Source organism: Danio rerio, chromosome 17, assembly GCF_052040795.2.
Source record: "Danio rerio strain M-AB ecotype USA chromosome 17, GRCz13ab, whole genome shotgun sequence".
Taxonomy (NCBI): Eukaryota; Metazoa; Chordata; class Actinopteri; order Cypriniformes; family Danionidae; genus Danio; species Danio rerio.
The window spans coordinates 37,112,832-37,130,809 of NC_141037.1; the positions used below are offsets into that span (position 1 = coordinate 37,112,832).

Sequence of the window (17,978 nt, forward strand, 5' to 3'; positions counted from 1 at the left end):
ACGCGAGATGGGCAGGTGCAAATGGCATTTGTGAGAGAAATTTGAGATCTGAAAAAGGCATACACAGCTGCTTCTGGTGGAATTGCAAAAACAAAACTGCAAAAAACTTACCTCCTGGGACATATCTCACACTCTCCAGAAATATATTTAGAGGAGAATGTATCCATAATGTGCATGAGTTGACAAAAGTTTGTCCCCTACCTTAATATTCTGCTTCAGTTTGAAATGCACCATCATGTCGAAATAAAAGTCTGCAATAAGTGTATAAAATTTCGAGAGGAGCACGTGATTATGATTGAACACGGCTGGTTCTACATTAGCATGCATCCACCAATCATGCCATTCCTAACCCACAATAAAGAGCCAGGGTTTTTTCACTAGTCGTCTTCGATTTGAAGAATCCCCCCTTCCACCCCTACCTCTTCACCTTTCCCTCCATAGGGCAGCACGATGGCCCAGTGACTAGCACTGTCGCCTCACAGTAAGAACGTCACCGGTTCTAGTCCTTTAACAGGCCGGTGGTCGTTTCTGTGTGTAGTTTGCATGTTCTTCCCGTGCTTGCGTGGGTTTTCCCCGGGTCCTCCGGTTTCCTCCCACATTCCAAAAACATGCACAACAAGTGAATTGATAAATCTAAATTTTGCACTACTGTTAATCTCTCACCATGCAGCATATCTTTTCATAGCATTCAATTTTTAGTCATCAGTTTTTATCAAGGGGAAGTTGTCGAGATCTACCTGAGCTCAAGGCTCCCCTCTCGCCCTCCAAATGGGAGGGAGCCCAGGGCTCAAAAACCTTTGAGCTCAGGGCTCTCTTCCGGGACAGCATGCCAAACTTGCTTATAATCAATCATCAGCTAAGTGTGAACTCTTGAAATAAGCAATTAAATAAAAAAAGAATGACTAATAGTATTAATTAATGAATACATTTTCACACGCACACACACACACACACACACACACACACACACACACACACACACACACACACACACACACACACACACACACACACACACACACACACACACACACACACACACACACACACACACACACACACACACACACACACACACACACACACACACACACACACACACACACACACACACAATAAAACATCTGATAGCATGACAGGCCTAATTTGAATATGTGTCAATGCAATTTAAAAGTGAATGCAGGGGATTTCATTAAATACGGATTTTGTTTTGGTCCTCTAATTCCTCACACTTGATTTAAATTTTTCACTGATGTCAGTGAACCCATGCAATGATTAAACTCATTCCCAGCAAATTTCAAATAGAACGAAAAGTTGGCAAACGATGACATCATAACTCATGTACAAAGCCAAACAATTTTTCTGTGAACCTCTCCAAAAGCAGTTCTAAACAAAGGCTCAGCGCAGGGCCTCAAATTCTTCAAAGTGGCCTTCAGAGCTAATTGTTTTTCTTTTGTCTTTTAAAGTAACAAAAAAGTACAAAGAAGAAAAATCACAGCAATAAAGTGATTAATATTTTTAGCCCACAGTGAGAACAGAAGTCTAATGTTAAAATGAGCAACTAGTTATGTAAATGAGTGGCTACAACGGGCTGTTATTTGAAGTTGGAGCGTTTGTTGTGGGCTCCCACTGTACTCTGCTTTCTCATCACAGCGAGGGACCTTTTAGTTATTTCATTGGGGAATTTATCTGAATTATTCATCTCGCTGATCCACAAATGATGTTGCCTCCAGTCTCTTTTGGGCTTCTTGTTTTGTGGTACACAACACTCTTATCTGTTAGAGGATACAAAATGTATTCTGATTTAATAAAACACATATACAGTATAGCAATATCATATGTAGTCTATAAATGGTAAACATGTGATGGTTAAAAATCTGTTGTCCAGGCAAAACCAGTCAGGTAAAACTTTTCACCACCAAGGAAAGGAAAAAAGAATGAAACTAGATGGATCACTCAAGAAATATGACGGAAACAAATGTTTGATATATATAATACATACCAATTTAAGACTAGTCTTAATGAACTATAAAATAGATTAAAAAACTAGTACTAGTGTGACAACATGTATGTATGACTTTATTTGTTTGGTTGTCAGAAAGGGTCTTCAATGAACCTATATATTATCATTTCACATTAAAGTCGGCATGAAATCAAAAGGTAATCTTATTTTATACATATTTTATATATATTATAAAAGATTTATCTGTGCACTTAATTATTCTGTAAACATTGATTTGCCCTCACGATCTTTAATCAAAAACTCTCCCGACCTTGAAATGCATTTTTTTTTCATTTCTGGTCACATGGAATGCCTTTAGGGCGGGGCTATCAGTGTGTGTCTCGTTTCTGCCCTGCTTATGTCCATTCATTAATCTTACTCCATTTTGTTAGCAATGCCCTTTTTCCAATGATCTGATCCGTTCCCAAAGGACTAAATCAAGCACCACCTCCTATATATTTTTTTTCAATCAACTGTATGTCATGGCATGGGGAAGAAATTACAATCTTAACTTTCTTTTCATTCTGACTTTAAACGCACAACATTTAATTTTCGCCACAAGAGGGCGCATATTCACAATAAACAAAAGCATATATTGATGATGAACTGAGTGTGGAATAATGAGTGTTGCTAGACTTGAGATGAGAGTTAAGATGAGAAGCTAAAGTATTAAACAATTATTTGTGAACCGTTTATTAGAAAAGAATAAAATAAAATAATAATATTAATTTCATTTTTCCACAAAATTACGCAGTTTAAAGAGATTTGATTGTTCTTCACTGATATGTTTTAACCAGACCAACAGAAGAAGCTTATGGACCAAAAAATTGATTTATGCCTTTGTGAGTTAACCGAAGTGTATTTAATTTATGACATGCAGATGTCTGCAACAAGTTCTGTATCAACACAGGCACAGGGAAAGGACAGATTAAATAAGAAACCAAATGAACACAAGGTTTTAGTAAAATGATTTGGCTATGCTGCACAGTGACTCAGTGGTTAGCACTGTCACATCACAACATGAAGGTTATTGGTTCGAGTCCCGGGTGGGCTAGTTGGCATTTTTGTGTGGAGTTTGCATGTTCTCTTGTGTTCACATGGGTTTCATCCTGGTGCTCCAGTTTCCCCCACAGTCCAAAGACATGCCTTTGTGATTGTACTGTTATTTGAAAGTGAGTTTTGCACTGAAAATTATTTAAAAAGGTCACAAATGTTAATGTTAGCTTGTAGCCTGATTTGAACACATGGGAAATAGGCAGCAGTGCTAGACCTTTCATGACTTGGGTAAACTTTGCCTTTGTTTATGACCTCCTCAAGCCCCAGCTGGCAAGCTTTGAACCAAAATATTTGATGGGCCAAAGCCCCCTGCCCATTGACCCAGAGGAAGCCACAGAAGTGACAGCAGTAGGGCAACTGGCCTTGGCATTGAGTAGCAGACCTGCTTTTGGCCAAACAGTAGAACTGCCACTTTTGGTCAAACATTAAACAATTAAAAATATGTTGCTGGTAGGTATAATAAAATATGTTATGATAGATATTTTAATCACACCTCACATTTGATCACATCTAGAAATCAGACCTTACAACCATCCGTTTTTTTCCAAGATTCTCCCGTATTTTACAATTTAATCCCACTATCATCCTGTAAAGGTATTTTCCTGTATTTCTCCTATATTTTCAATATTTAATTGATGGGTAGCAATAAAAATTAATACTAATCTTCCCTATATGCAAACCATACCGCAGAACCACCAGGGTAAGCCCCTGGCTCTTCAATGTGATTCTGTTCAGTGCTTTAATTTTATTTAAGCATGAAAACACTTATATATATATATATATATATATATATATATATATATATATATATATATATATATATATATATATACTCTTCCTTTCCATTACAAGTGCCATTGACCCTCTTGTGCAATTCTTGAAGCAGTCAGTTCATGTAGCTGTTCGGACGAGCTCCATAGTGATAAATAGACGCTGTTTCCATAACGGATTCTGTACACATGATTTGAAGCAAAGAAAAAGTGGACACTATAGGTTTTGGGTGCATGTTTAAACAGACACATAATAACAATAATTGATCTTGGTGGTTTTCTTTAAAACTTGCAAATTGTGTCTTAAATGAGCATAAGTTAGGAAAGCAATCGAATGCTTCCATTATAGATCTGGGCAGTTTTAAAGTGACACCTCTGTTATTTTATGTAAACTAACTTGGGTTGGTGGGTATAAAATGAGAGGATGACCACAAAAATAAAACCCAACACAGGCACAAAAAGAAATTGACTGTGATGGTGGGGTTTGAGTCAAGTAAAAAAAAAAAAAAAAAAAAGGTTCCAAAAACCGGGTAAGACAAAATCAAAAGGCAAAAAATAAAATAAAGAAATAAATAACAGGGTGGGAACGTGGTAAGATCTAAAAACATGTAAAAAATCAGGCGGACGCTATAGGGCTTTTCTTTTCCTGGATTGCTTTTGAAAACACTGTCGGTTGGGTTTAGGGAAGGGGTGGGTGGGTCTTCGGATGGTCAGTCAGTCAGTTAGTCAGTCAGTCAGTCATTTGACAGTGGTATCTAGTGGATTTACGTGAGAATAGCAGATGTGAATCACACTCGCGAGAAAAATTTAAAATCTGAAAAATTTACACAGCGGCCTCCAGTGGATTTGCGAAAACAAAAACTGAAAAAAAAAAAAAAACCTCCTGAGACACATTTTGTGCTCTCCAAAAATGTATACAGTGGTACGTATCCATATTGAGCCTGAGTTGACAAAACTCTGTCCCCAACCTTATATTCTGTTTCAGTTTAAAATGCACGTTAATTCAAAACAAACGTTTGCAATAAATAAGAAATTAGATAAAAAAAATATATATATTAATTCATTAAGTAATTAATTTTCATATATATATATATATATATATATATATATATATATATATATATATATATATATATATATATATATATATATATATATATATATATATAGCTGTCAGGGAGGGGGTGGGGGTTGGGTATAACTTATTTTCACATCCAAATGTTGAAAGATATGCTAGAAATCCAGTTTTAAACTCTCGAAATGTAACTCTTAGTTGTAACTCTTAGTCTATAATAAATTTTACAAGAATGATCACTAAAAAATACAAATAATAATAATAATAATAATTTTGAATGAGTAAGCCCAGTGTAACTTGGAACAGTACAACAAACAAACAAAATTTTTTTAATGCATTATTAGTAGTAGTATTTTTATTATTACTACACATAAATAGCAAAATAGTGGATTCGATAACCCATCATAAAAACTGTATGTTGTCTGCTAGTTAATGTTTTTCACATCTCACATTTGATTGCATCTAGATATGCAGTACTCAAGACTTAATTGGATTTAATTGGCCGACAAAAAAAAAAAAAACTTAATCCATAATTAATTCTACAATAAATGAGCCAAAGAATCCTGATAATAATTCCTAAAAGCATAAAATATGAAGGTTATATGAATCTATTTTTTAATCTACTTGTTTTAATCAAGCTCTTGAATGTGGTAAAGATCAAAGCGAAAGGCCATAGGGCACTCATATGTAGTGCTGTATTGAAATGAAGAGTCTTCCTCCTACATTAATGAATTATTAAACCACAAAATATCCTCCAATGTAACTTCCAAAGAGAGCCATGTGCTGGAGGAACATTTCTGGGAAAGATGTATGTCGGTTTGGCACATATATGGTGTGCATGTGTTAAATCATTTAAAAGAAAGCCCAGAGAAAGTAATATGTGTGCCACTTTCCTCTGCATTTGGGATGGAAGAAAACCAGCGAATGTCTCAGTAAAACTGTGCTGTTAAAGATACAAAATGTACCCTAACCCACCACAGAGAGGGGAGAGAGGGCTAAAGGCCTGATAAATCCATGTCAGCAGGGCCAAAATGATCTATCACCTTATTCAAACAAACTATCTGTTCACTGACACTCTCGGGCAGATGTTGTGTGTGTAAGAAGAGTCAACAAAGCTCCCCCAACCATCATCACTCTTTTCTTATCTTGTCTTTCTGTCTTCTCCTCATTGCATGTGGAATAGTAAAAATATCTGACATGTGTACACTCAATGTATATTTCATGTGGGTTTGTGATTGGCAATAAACATTAAAGTTTGGAAGTAAAAGATCAAGAGGTTGCACAACTTAAAAAGGGGCAAAAAAAAAAAGCATTTTGAACATTAATTTGCATAACAGCAAACTTTACAATTAGGTTTCAGTGTGCACCTATTTGAAAATTGTGATGCAGTTCTATTAATGTTCTGTTTTGACAACAGTCAAGGCTTTGTCTGTATTTTTATGCATCTTGGACTGCTGGAATATGTCCCTCAGAGCTCATTTTAATTAGACATTTCACACCGTCTTTGGCCCAGGTTAACCCATGATTCATTCTGAGAGGCTTTAGCAAAACAAACACTCAATTCTCATGTAACTAATAACCTCGCCCATACGGAATCTGCACCCACTGATTTCTGCCGATTTTTGAGCCCACCATTCAATCTATTTATTTTCTGTATTATGCAAGTGTGTGCAAATATATACAATTCAAGTCAGAATTAATAGCCACCTTGTTTATTTTTCCCCAATTTCTGTTTAACAAAGAGAGCATTTCAACATATTTCTAAACATAGTAGTTTTAATAACTCATTTCTAATAACTGATTTATTTTATCTTTGCTATGATGACGATGTTTTTCAAGACACTTTTATACAGCTTAAAGTGACATTTAAAGGCTTAACTAGGTTAATTAGGTTAACTAGGCAGGTTAGGGTAATTAGGCAAGTTATTGTATAATGATGGTTTGTTCTGTAGATTATCAAAAATAGCTTAAAGGGGTTAATAATTTTAATAATTAATAATTAAATAATAAAAAAATGTTAAAAATTAAAAACAGCTTTAATTCGAGCCAAAATAAAACAAATAAGACTTTTCCTGGAAGAAAAAATATTATCCTGTGTATACTGTGAAAATGTCCTTGCTCTGTTAAACATCATTTGGGAAATTTTTAAATGACAAAAAAAAAAAAAAAAAAAAAAAAAAAAGCAAAGGTGGGCTAATAATGCTCACTTTAACTGTATTTATTCCACTTTTATATCAGTTTCAGTTATTATTACATATAAAAATAATATATTTTCTGTGTATTTTTGCGGATGCATTATTTAAGAGACCTGCTGTAGCTTTGTTGACCAAACAACTGGTTCTAATTGGATTTTGATTGTAAACCTTAAATAAAAGTTAAGTATTTTTTATTGTAGTGTATGTTTTATTGTAATTAAATTTTCAAAATCATTTTATATAAAATTATAGATTTAATTAATGAAAAATTGCAAAATAGCAAACAATTACCAAATAGCAAAAAAAAAGAAGAAAAAAAAATCTCTCTAGCCTCATCATCAGTGCTGTGTAATAAATGTAAACTACATTTAATTTGGATTCTATAGATGTAAGTACTTGTAATAGAATTATTCTTTTATTACGTAAAAAAAAACAAACAAACAAACTCAAAATCAGATTGACTTCAAAATCAAAATCAAAATCAACTTCATTAAACCTAATGGCTTTCAATAAAATTTTAATTTGACATTTTTAAATGTTTTTTTTCTTTTTTTTTTTTTGAATGTTTATTGTTGTTTTTCCAGGTAATACACACATTCATTTATTAGATCTCTCTGACCTCAAATATTTACCTTACCCTGAAATCTGTGTTGACTCTTTTATAAATGAATCAATAGTTTTAAACATTGTGCACTTTCAGATTTAAGCCTTAGCTGGATATTTCACTACACTTAGAGCTGTGTTACACACTACATGGATGGCCATGTTCAAAAACCCATAATAGGGGCTCTTTAATACACTGTTAATTTGCTGTTATACTGTTCATTCAACACAAAACGAATGCTTTGACATTTATGCACTTACAATATATGTATAAACTGAAATACAGCTGAAAAAAATAGTAAAAGTATTTGAGTAAAACATTTGTCAAGCAGACAAAAAGACGATACATTATTTTGTTTTCATACTCATTTTTCTCATGCTTTCATTCAGTTTGTTCATGTTTGAATGCACGTATGTGTTCATTTAATTTAGTTTTTATTAAAATAACTATAACAGAACAAGCATGTTTGTTAGCAAAAATTTAACAAAACACCTGCAATCAAATATGACTTCAATACGAATTCAAAATGTCTTGCTAGACAATTTATTTAAACTTTGTCTACATTGATTTTACACTCAATTAATTTTTTAATACCACCAAAATGTTATTAAATGTAATTAAACAACTTTAATTACAATCAAACATTTTTAAATTAAATAAACACTTTTTTTGGTGGAAACAACAAAGCATTTTTGTAGAATTAACAGCGGCCCATTTTTATCTATTGTTATTTTTGAAAGCATAATGAGAGCTCTATTAAGTCTCCAGAGTTATGAAAGAGCGCTGAATTTTTCCTGTGGGCAGGAAGGAGATTGTGAATGTGTATGAATACCGGCGGGCAGGACCTGGCAGCTCTGCCTCTCTCACAATCCTGGCTTCTGGGTTTCAATCAATATCTGCTCCCTGTGGTCAGCCAGAGCAAGCTGCTTGAAGAGTCAGAGAAGCATGAAATGGCCATTATTAAATTACTGTGATGGACACATATACAACACTGTTGTATTAAGAAAAGCAAGCTCACCAATTAGACGGCTGAGGCATTAATAGCTTACAGATGATTTGGGTATGTGATCAAAGATTTTTTTTTTTTTTTTCTAAATCTGGGGTGCGATGTTTCAGTATAGAAATGATTTACTAGAATACCATTATGGGATTAAAATTCCTTATGTGGAGTAGACTAATAAATTTAGAAATAATATAATATAATATAATATAATATAATATAATATAATATAATATAATATAATATAATATAATATAATAATTAGTTGAAGTCAGAATTATTAGCCCCCTTTGAATTTTGTTTCTTTTTTAAATATTTCCCAAATGATGTTTAACAGAGCACGGACATTTTCACAATATGTCTGATAATATTTTTTCTTCTGGACAAAGTATTATTTGTTTTATTTTGGCTAAAAAAAAGAGGTTTTATTTTTTTAAAACACATTTTAAGGTCAAAATTATTAGACCCTTTAAGCTATTTTTTTTTTTGATTGTCTACAGAACAAACCATCATTATACAATAACTTGTCCAAGTGCCCAACCTGCCTAGTTACCCTAATTAACCCAGTTAAACCTTTAAATGTCACTTTAAGCTGAATACTAGAGTCTTGAAAAACATCTAGTACAATATTATTTACTGTCAACATGGCATAGATAAAATAAATCATTCATTCTTTTTTTTTTCATTCATCCATTTTCTTGTCGGCTTAGTCCCTTTATTAATCCGGGGTCGCTACCGCGTAATGAACCACCAACTTATCCAGGAAGTTTTTACGACGCGGATGCCCTTCCAGCCGCAACCCATCTCTAGGAAACATCCACACAGTCACATTCATTCACAGTCATACACTACGGACAATTTAGCCTGCCCAGTTGACCTCTACTGCATGTCTTTGGACTGTGGGGGAAACCCAAGCGAACGCAGGGAGAACATGCAAACTCCACACAGCCAACTGAGCCAATGCTCAAACCAGCAACCTTCTTGCTATGAGGCAACAGCACTACCTACTGCGCCACTGCGTCGCCAAATATAAATCAGTTATTATAAATTAGTTATTAAAACTATTATGTTTAAAAATGTTAATATATATATATATATATATATATATATATATATATATATATATATATATATATATATATATATATATATATATATATATATATATATATATATATATATATATATATATATATATATATATATATATATATATATATATATATATATATATATATATATATATATATTGGAAACTAGGTTTTAAACTATTTTTTTTTTTTACAAATTTGCATCTTTATATAATATTTATTTAGTGTGTGTGTGTGTGTGCAGAGGTGGAATGAGTACTTGAAAATCATTCTTAAGTAAAATTACCATTACTTGCCTAAAAATGTTTTGCGAGTAAAAGTATCTGTTGTAAATATTAATCAAAGTATGAGTAAAAAGTAGCACTTTCAAAAGCTGATGCATTTACATGTAATTTGTGGATGCGTGTAAACGTAGCATGCTGTAGTGCATTTAGTTATTGCCCAGCAACCATGCAAAATCATAAGACGTTAATATTAGGTTAGATTTAGATTGTGATGTCAGGTGACCAAAAATCAATGTCTAGCCAGCGTCTAAGCACAATGTTATTGTGAAGTCCAGTAACAAAATCAAATGACGTTGATATTTGGTTGATTTTAGATTGTTGGAAAGTGACCAAAATAGAGCCAACATCTTAAACCAACATCATATTGACGTCAAATACTGACATTTTTTCGACAGATATGGCAACTAAAATCCAATGTCTAATAGACACCATAGTGGTACCGTCCAAACAATGTCAAGTTGTACCACCAATGCCGTTGTAATTTAGTTGAATTTAATTTGGAAGTTGGACATTGACATTGGCCTAATATTGGGTTCTGAAGTCAACTGATTTTCATTTCCAAACAAAATGCATTTTCCCCACGGTGTTGGAGAACAACGTCAATCTGGTGTCATGACTGCTGGGTGTTTAGGGCCATTTCGTTCATCAAACAGTAAACATCCGTCATCTTTTCTTCAGAGATATGCATTCAAACAGTCTCTGGGTCAATGTGTGTAAAAAAAATTAGACATCTTCTTGGACACTTTCAATGCTTCCAAACAGTTTGCTGCAATTATAAATCGCCCATGACTTGAGGTTGTTCATTATGATGCGATTTACCTTCTATGTGGGATTTTATTAGACGGGAATCACAGGACAAAAAAACAAGAAAAGATAAGAGTGGAAAAAAATAAAGTAGTGTCTGCAGGATAAAGGAAAATAGTGGAGTTAAAGTACCAATACTGCACTAAAAATGTACTCAAGAGAAAGTAAAAGTACACATTTTTAAAACTAAAATTCCTGAGAAAAACTACTTAATTACAGTAATTTAAGTATTTGACTGTGTTGCTTTTCACCACTGTGTGTGTAAATGGAAACGCACGCAAACACACCTATACAAACAGACTTATTTCATCCTAAACTTTTTTTTTATTATTCCACTGTCCTTCAGTTCTACTGGCCGCACATTTCAATCTCCAAATCAGACCAACACATCTGTGGAAATGCTCTGGTACGCCACACAGAACAGCACTATTTCTAGAGCGTAAATTTGTTTTAGCGCTGGGAAGATGTCTGAAAACAAATCTCACTTCTATCTACAATCTCCTGTGCGAACGAATATTGCGTTTACAGTCCCGTGCGTCTTTAAAAAAAAAAAATGCTTGGCACACTGTCTGTATGGCCCTCGGCATCTATTGAGTGCTCCTGTGAAAGACGTTTTTAATATAAATTATTTACTCCGCAAAGAAGCAGCGAGAGCCTCCCTTGCTCCTAATTTTACAGCTGGTCAAGCAGAGGTACAACAAGTAACCCCAGGTCATGTTTTTGCAGAGGGAATTGCTTCTCTAATTTACATCGCCATAGTACAAAGCGTGATGTGCGAATGTGTGCAGAAAACAACTATGCAGGGCCACGGCAGCAAGGGTGATTATTGGCATCCGTTTTCCCTACTCTTTTATTTACCAGTGTTTACCTTCCCTTCCTCGGGCAATAATGCAGGTGCAAGAGAAAACAATCTGCGGTTGATTGGTTGTTTTATTGTCTGTTCAACTGACCCATAAACTTAGTGTTGCATATCTCAGTGAGCATGCTTGGATGTACTACAAAATGCTGATAACAAACAAATTCGGCTCATTATGGCGGGGGAAAAAAAGTCATATTTACATGATGCTTTGACTCTAAAATGTAAACGATGTTTGGATGGAAAATAAAGATGAAACATCTGTTGGAAATGTTGGCTGCAATTGAAATAAAATAAAAAAAGGCAAGATGGCAAGATGACAAGGCTAAAATTTGTTTTTGGTTTTGTCACCAATCATAAAGACCTGTTGTTGTTGTTGTTGTTGTTGTTGTTGTTGTTGTTGTTGTTGTTGTTGTTGTTGTTGTTGTTGTTGTTGTTGTTGTTGTTGATGATGATGATGATAATAAAAATAATAATAATTAGTAATACTACTACTATTACTACTACTACTACTACTACTACTACTAATAATAATAATAATAATAACAGCGACAACAATAATTAATAACCTTAATCAATCATTTATAACAATAATAATACAATTATTATTAATAATAATAATAATAATAATGATAATTATTATTATTATTATTACTATCATCATTATTATTATTACAATTAATTAATTAATTAACAGGTCTTTTATAAAGAAAAACAATTCTAAAACCATACCCAAAATCTGTTATTAACCATGCTTAATAATTATGTAAAAAATAATAATGAAAAAAAAAAGTTAAATATTCAACAAATAGTTAAATATTCAAACTAGGTGCTACTTTATTAATTATATGGTATTTTAAACATAGCCAAAAAATCTTGACGCTAGATAAGTCAGGTTCTATAATATATATACACACACACACACACTCACGCACGCACGCACGCACGCACGCACACACACACACACACACACACACACACACACACACACACTCACACACAGTTGAAGTCAGGATTTTTAGCCGCCCCCCTTTGTTTTTGTTTTTTCTTTTTTAAATATTTCACAAACAATGTTTAACAGAGCAAGGACATTTTCACAGTATGTTTGATAATATTTTTTCTTCTGGGGAAAGTCTTATTTTTCTTATTCTTTTTTTTGTTTCATTTTGGCAAGAATAAAAGCAGTTTTTATTATAAAAAAATAAATAAATAAAACAATTAAAAAATAAATAAATAAAAATTTAGGGCCAAAATTATTAGCCCCTTTAAATTATATATATATATTTTCAATAGTCTACAGAACAAACCATCATTATTCAATAACCTGCCTAGTTAACCTAATTAACATAGTTAAGCCTTAAATGTCACTTTAAGCTGTATAGAAGTGTCTAGTCAAATATTATTTACTGTCATGATGGCAAAGATAAGATAAATCAGTTACTAGAAATGAGTTATTAAAACTAGTATGTTTAGAAATGTGTTGAAAAAATAGTATCTCTGTTAAACAGAAATTGGGGAAAAAAATAAACAGGGGGGCTAATAATTCTGACTTCAACTCCAAATTTTGTGAATCTATTTTTAATACTCAGAAAATACTGCCAAAGGAAAACAAACAAACAGCAACAACAACAACAACAACAACAACAACAACAACAACAAAAAAACACATCTTTCATTTAATAAAATGTATATAATCAGGCAAATTGTGTATAAAAATATTCATTCTGTAAAAAATCCTTTAGTGTAGGAAAAAAAAAATACTTCAGAGAATAAATATTTATTATAAATGAAATCTATTGACACAAACTGACAATGAGTGACAAAATATACACCTAAAAGTTTATTTTGAATGATTTCGTTACATCAGTCTGGAAAAAAAATGAGAATATGAAAATATGGAAGCCAAAAAGTCTCTAAATTAACTAAAAAGTGTATCATAATATTATATTAACTTGTACAAGTTATTTGAAATTATTACGACTGCTATTTTAAGTCACATTTCATTCACCTCTAATGTGTTTCAGCACTGAAACACGTAAAATAACCCACAGTCGTTCAAGACTCGACATGAAACACAAAACAAACAAGACAAATAATTTCAAGAATTCACCAGACAAGCCACGTAAAAACAAACAAATCTCAACAAAGACAGGAGGTAAACACAGGGGTGCAAATACACCAAAACTAATGATAAAACAAGACACACCTGGACACCGTCAGTTTGGGGTTAGCAAACAAAAACAAGACAAGAACATCAAAAAAGGACTTAAAAGTGAAAGCCAAAAGGAAAATATCAAAATAAAGCAGACAAGAACACTACCAAACATCCCCAGATCCCTTACACACAGCAGAAGTCAGTTTGATCGTAGAAGTGTTGAAACACTTGAAATGCAGGCTTGACGAACAGTGCGGTTCTTGCCTTTGCAGATGTTTTTTTTGGCTCAGCATTACAATATCTGGTTGATTAATTCAGAGTTAAATGCATATGCAAATTATTATTATTATTTTTTTACCATGACTTTTATTTTGAAAAACTAAAGGAAATTATGGTATTTATTCTAGTTATAAACAAGTTGATCTATTAAGAAATTGACATAATGTACAAAATGTTTGTGGGTAAAACCACACTGGAAATCTAAACCTGTTAATCAAAAACTGTGTCAGAATAAAGGGTTTATAAGTATAACCTAAACTATATATATATATATATATATATATATATATATATATATATATATATATATATATACTACACTGTCAGTGGGCGTTTGGATGGGACGTTAAACCAAAGTCCTGACTTCCTGTGGTCACTAAAAATCCCATGGCACTTCTCTTAAAGAGTTAGGGTGTAAACCCGGTGTCCTGGTCAAAGTCCCTCAATCACCCCTTATGATCATGGCCTCCCAATCATTCCCATCCACTGTATTGGCTCTATCACTGTCTCCTCACTCCACCAATAGCTGGTGCGTGGTGAGCGCACTGGCGCCGTTGTCCTGTGGCTGCCGTCGCATCATCCAAGTAGATGCTACACACTGGTGGTGGTGTGAACAGCCCTCCCTTATGATTGTGAAGCGCTTTGGGTGTATGGCCATACATAATAAATGCGCAATATAAATACACATTGCATTACATTACTTTACATTATTTGTCAATATGTGGGCCTTTTTGGATTCTTGGAAGCTATGGAAATTAAAAAAACAAACAAAAAAAAAAACAGGAAATACATTAGAAGCATTGTTATTGTTTACATCCCTCAAAATGGTCCATAATTTATTATAATAAATACTTTAATATAATTGAATTTCATATATTATTACTTTTTAATTAAAGATTCTAAACCATTTTCTTTTATAGCTTTTTGTCAGTTTCTTTCTTTTGTATTGTTTTTGTTTAATTGTATTATTTGACAATATATTTAGTGTGAACACAACAATTCTTTCTGGTACTTGAAGCTGATAGTTGGATAGCCATGCTATATTTTAGTAGTATCAGCACTAGTCCAGCCTCTTTAGCTGTGTGTATCACTTCGCCCTCAACGAGTGGCAAGCAGAAGGCTAAACAAAACAGTTTGAGAAAAACTGAAGCTTTTGAACCACATAATGTATATTTGAGAATTTTTCAGGGAAGATTGTAGCTGTTAAGATTGCAAATATGCAGTTTGTTTTTAAGAACAGCATCTACTTAAAAAGAGTTCCCCACTAAAGGCAATTCTCTGGTTGCTACCTATCCAGAAGTCCGATAGAAGGATATATTGGTCTATTGTAAAACATAATTTGTATTGGGAGTATCCAATGGTAATATGCAATCACAGTTATCTCTTGTTCGCTGCCGAGCAAATAGACTTGTGTGCACATTCAGCTGTGAAACATTGCAGTCATTTTTAGTTAGTTCTTACTGTAATGTAGATCGTTATAAAACTGTAATGTGTGAGGTTTCTTGATAACTGATAAAGCTGATTTAAAATAAATCTTTTAAGATATTATCCATAATCCTGGACCAGGCTGTATCCTAAGCAGATGCTGTGGCGGTCATGGAGTAGTGGAGAGCAGGAGACTGCGGATCCTGTAGGTGACGTCTAGCGTTCTCTAGCCTACGGTGCTTAGACTGCAGCTCTGCACAAGAAGCTACGCCAGAGGAGAAATGGTCGTGTCCAACTGAGCAAGGTTTCTCTTAAGGTTTCTTCCTTCACTTTCATCAATTGGGGAAGTTTGTTTCTCGCCACTGTCACCACTGGCTTGCTTGTGTGATAGAATGGGTGTGGTGACTGACAGTTTCACCCACCTATCAGCAGGTGGCACCCTGCTATATAAACTGGGAAGTTCAGCCTCACAGCAGGTCACGTCTGACTTCAGGTCTTTTGCATCACTTCCTGGTTTTGGGTCTCTGGTTGGTAGTGTTTGCAAGTAAGTGCGTTGGCTTTTTGGCTGCTGTTAACCTGAACCTTAGTGTAATACTAATGGTCGTGTAAAATTTAGGGTTGTTACATAGACTGCATGAGTGAAGCTGTATGAGTACGCTGTAAGCTGTGCACAGGTATGTTTACATCACACGCAGTGGCTTGAATTAACTGGGGAGGCATTTCCTGGGTGATTCTTTGTAATTATTAGTTCTCTGTCGCTCTAGTGTTTCCTGCCTCCTGTTTTAATGATCATATGTTGGTTAAAAGACTGCTGCTTCTGACTGTTATACCTGTGGTGAGTTCTTGCCTTTTTAAGTCATGTGCATGTTAAGCACTTTCTGACGATAGTGGCTAACCCTGTTTGTTTCATACAGATCCTCCTTCTCCATTGCGAATAACGTTGCGTTACTGTTGCCTTTCTATCAAATTATATGGGTGCATCCTGCACCAGGCATCCGTTTTAATATTCGAGCCATTCCAGTAGCGATCAGGAGCTCTGCCATCACATCGAACAAACTGTCGTGGATATCGCCTCAAGTAGAGGGGGGCAGGTTGTGTTCAGTTTGGTTCAGTTTTCATGTTTCACTTTCGTTTTGCGTGTAATTTGAGTTCCTTTTATTTATGTTTTTGGATGTTGATTTCATGGTGTTGTTAGTATTGCTGCTATAAGTTTTAGCCACACCACACATTTTGTTATTTTAGTATTTCATCTTGGTTGTATTGGTTTTGATTTTCCTCAGTTGTGATATTAGTTTAATGTTTTAAGTTTAATGTTTTATTGTAAAACTAGGAAGTCTGACGTGTTTATTTCTGTGAGCAACAGTAATTTTTATAATTGATTTGAGTATAGTGTTTGTATATTTGCACCTTTTGTGTTTTCCAGGAGCCTGGACCTCACGGGTGGAAGGGCCTTTTAGTGAACTGAACTGAACTTCTTTGAGTGGTGTGATGCTGAGTGGGTGAAGTACACTGTGGTGTCTATAGAGTGCTGTGGATTTATTCTTTGGTGTTCACTTGTCCTGGTGAGAGCCCAGCTCCTGGGTTTAGTGTTTGTGTTTATCATTATTATCATTATTATTATTTGATTACTGTTGCTCCATATTGAGAAAATGTGCTTTTTAATTGTGGTTTTATGCAAGTGTAAACTCCATTGCTTAAGCAGAATAAATTTTGTATTTTTATTAACCGTTTCTACGTTTTTGCCTGCACTCATTTTAAAGGGAACGAACCTGTGTCCTTATTTGAACTTTATTTCCCATTAAGTTGGGGTGGCGTAGTCGTTACAAATTCTTTATTGAAACCTCTTGTGTGTTTGCTCCCTCCTTGCTGTTCTCCAGCCCCTGCGCCACAATCTGGCGTAGTTGGTGTTTTGTGTAAGGGAGTGAATGCAACCTACCTAAGCTAAAAATAATAAACCCCTCGAGCGCCACACTTGGTTTGGGACTTGTGGAGCTGCGAATCGATGGATTTGCTCTTCAGTATTTAAACTCTTCAGTATTTTAAATCACACTGAACTGAACTAAACTGAACTTCATCTCTGAAAACTAGACTGAAGCAGTTTCAATTCACAAGAACTTCTATGTTTAGCTGAAAAAAACATGAATTGAATATGAATCTATGTAGGCAGTGAGGACCATAGCTTGGTTCTGGATCAAGGCTGGTACAGTATGTCAGGTACATACAGCTGAATCTCTCTTTTTATGTCATGCCAAAAGATGATTTGTGGGGTGATGCAAACCATGCAACACATCTGCTCGCTCCATCCTTTGTTCTACTTCCTCCCAAATGCTTCTGCTAGATAAACAAGTTCTGTAGACAAACATAACACCCCAGAGTAGATTA

General features: G+C 34.1%; 1 protein-coding gene and 1 long non-coding RNA gene across 2 annotated transcripts in view; one reads left to right on the forward strand and one right to left on the reverse strand.

Moving 5' to 3' along the window:
- LOC147840021 (uncharacterized) overlaps positions 1–17,978 on the reverse strand; it is a 364,757-nt gene that overhangs the window by 63,118 nt on the left and 283,661 nt on the right. The window lies entirely within an intron of this gene.
- On the forward strand, positions 16,071–17,327 carry LOC147833135 (uncharacterized). The gene is made up of 4 exons (XR_015513642.1): positions 16,071–16,140; positions 16,213–16,270; positions 16,361–16,431; positions 16,511–17,327. It is a non-coding gene; the product is annotated as an uncharacterized LOC147833135 (long non-coding RNA).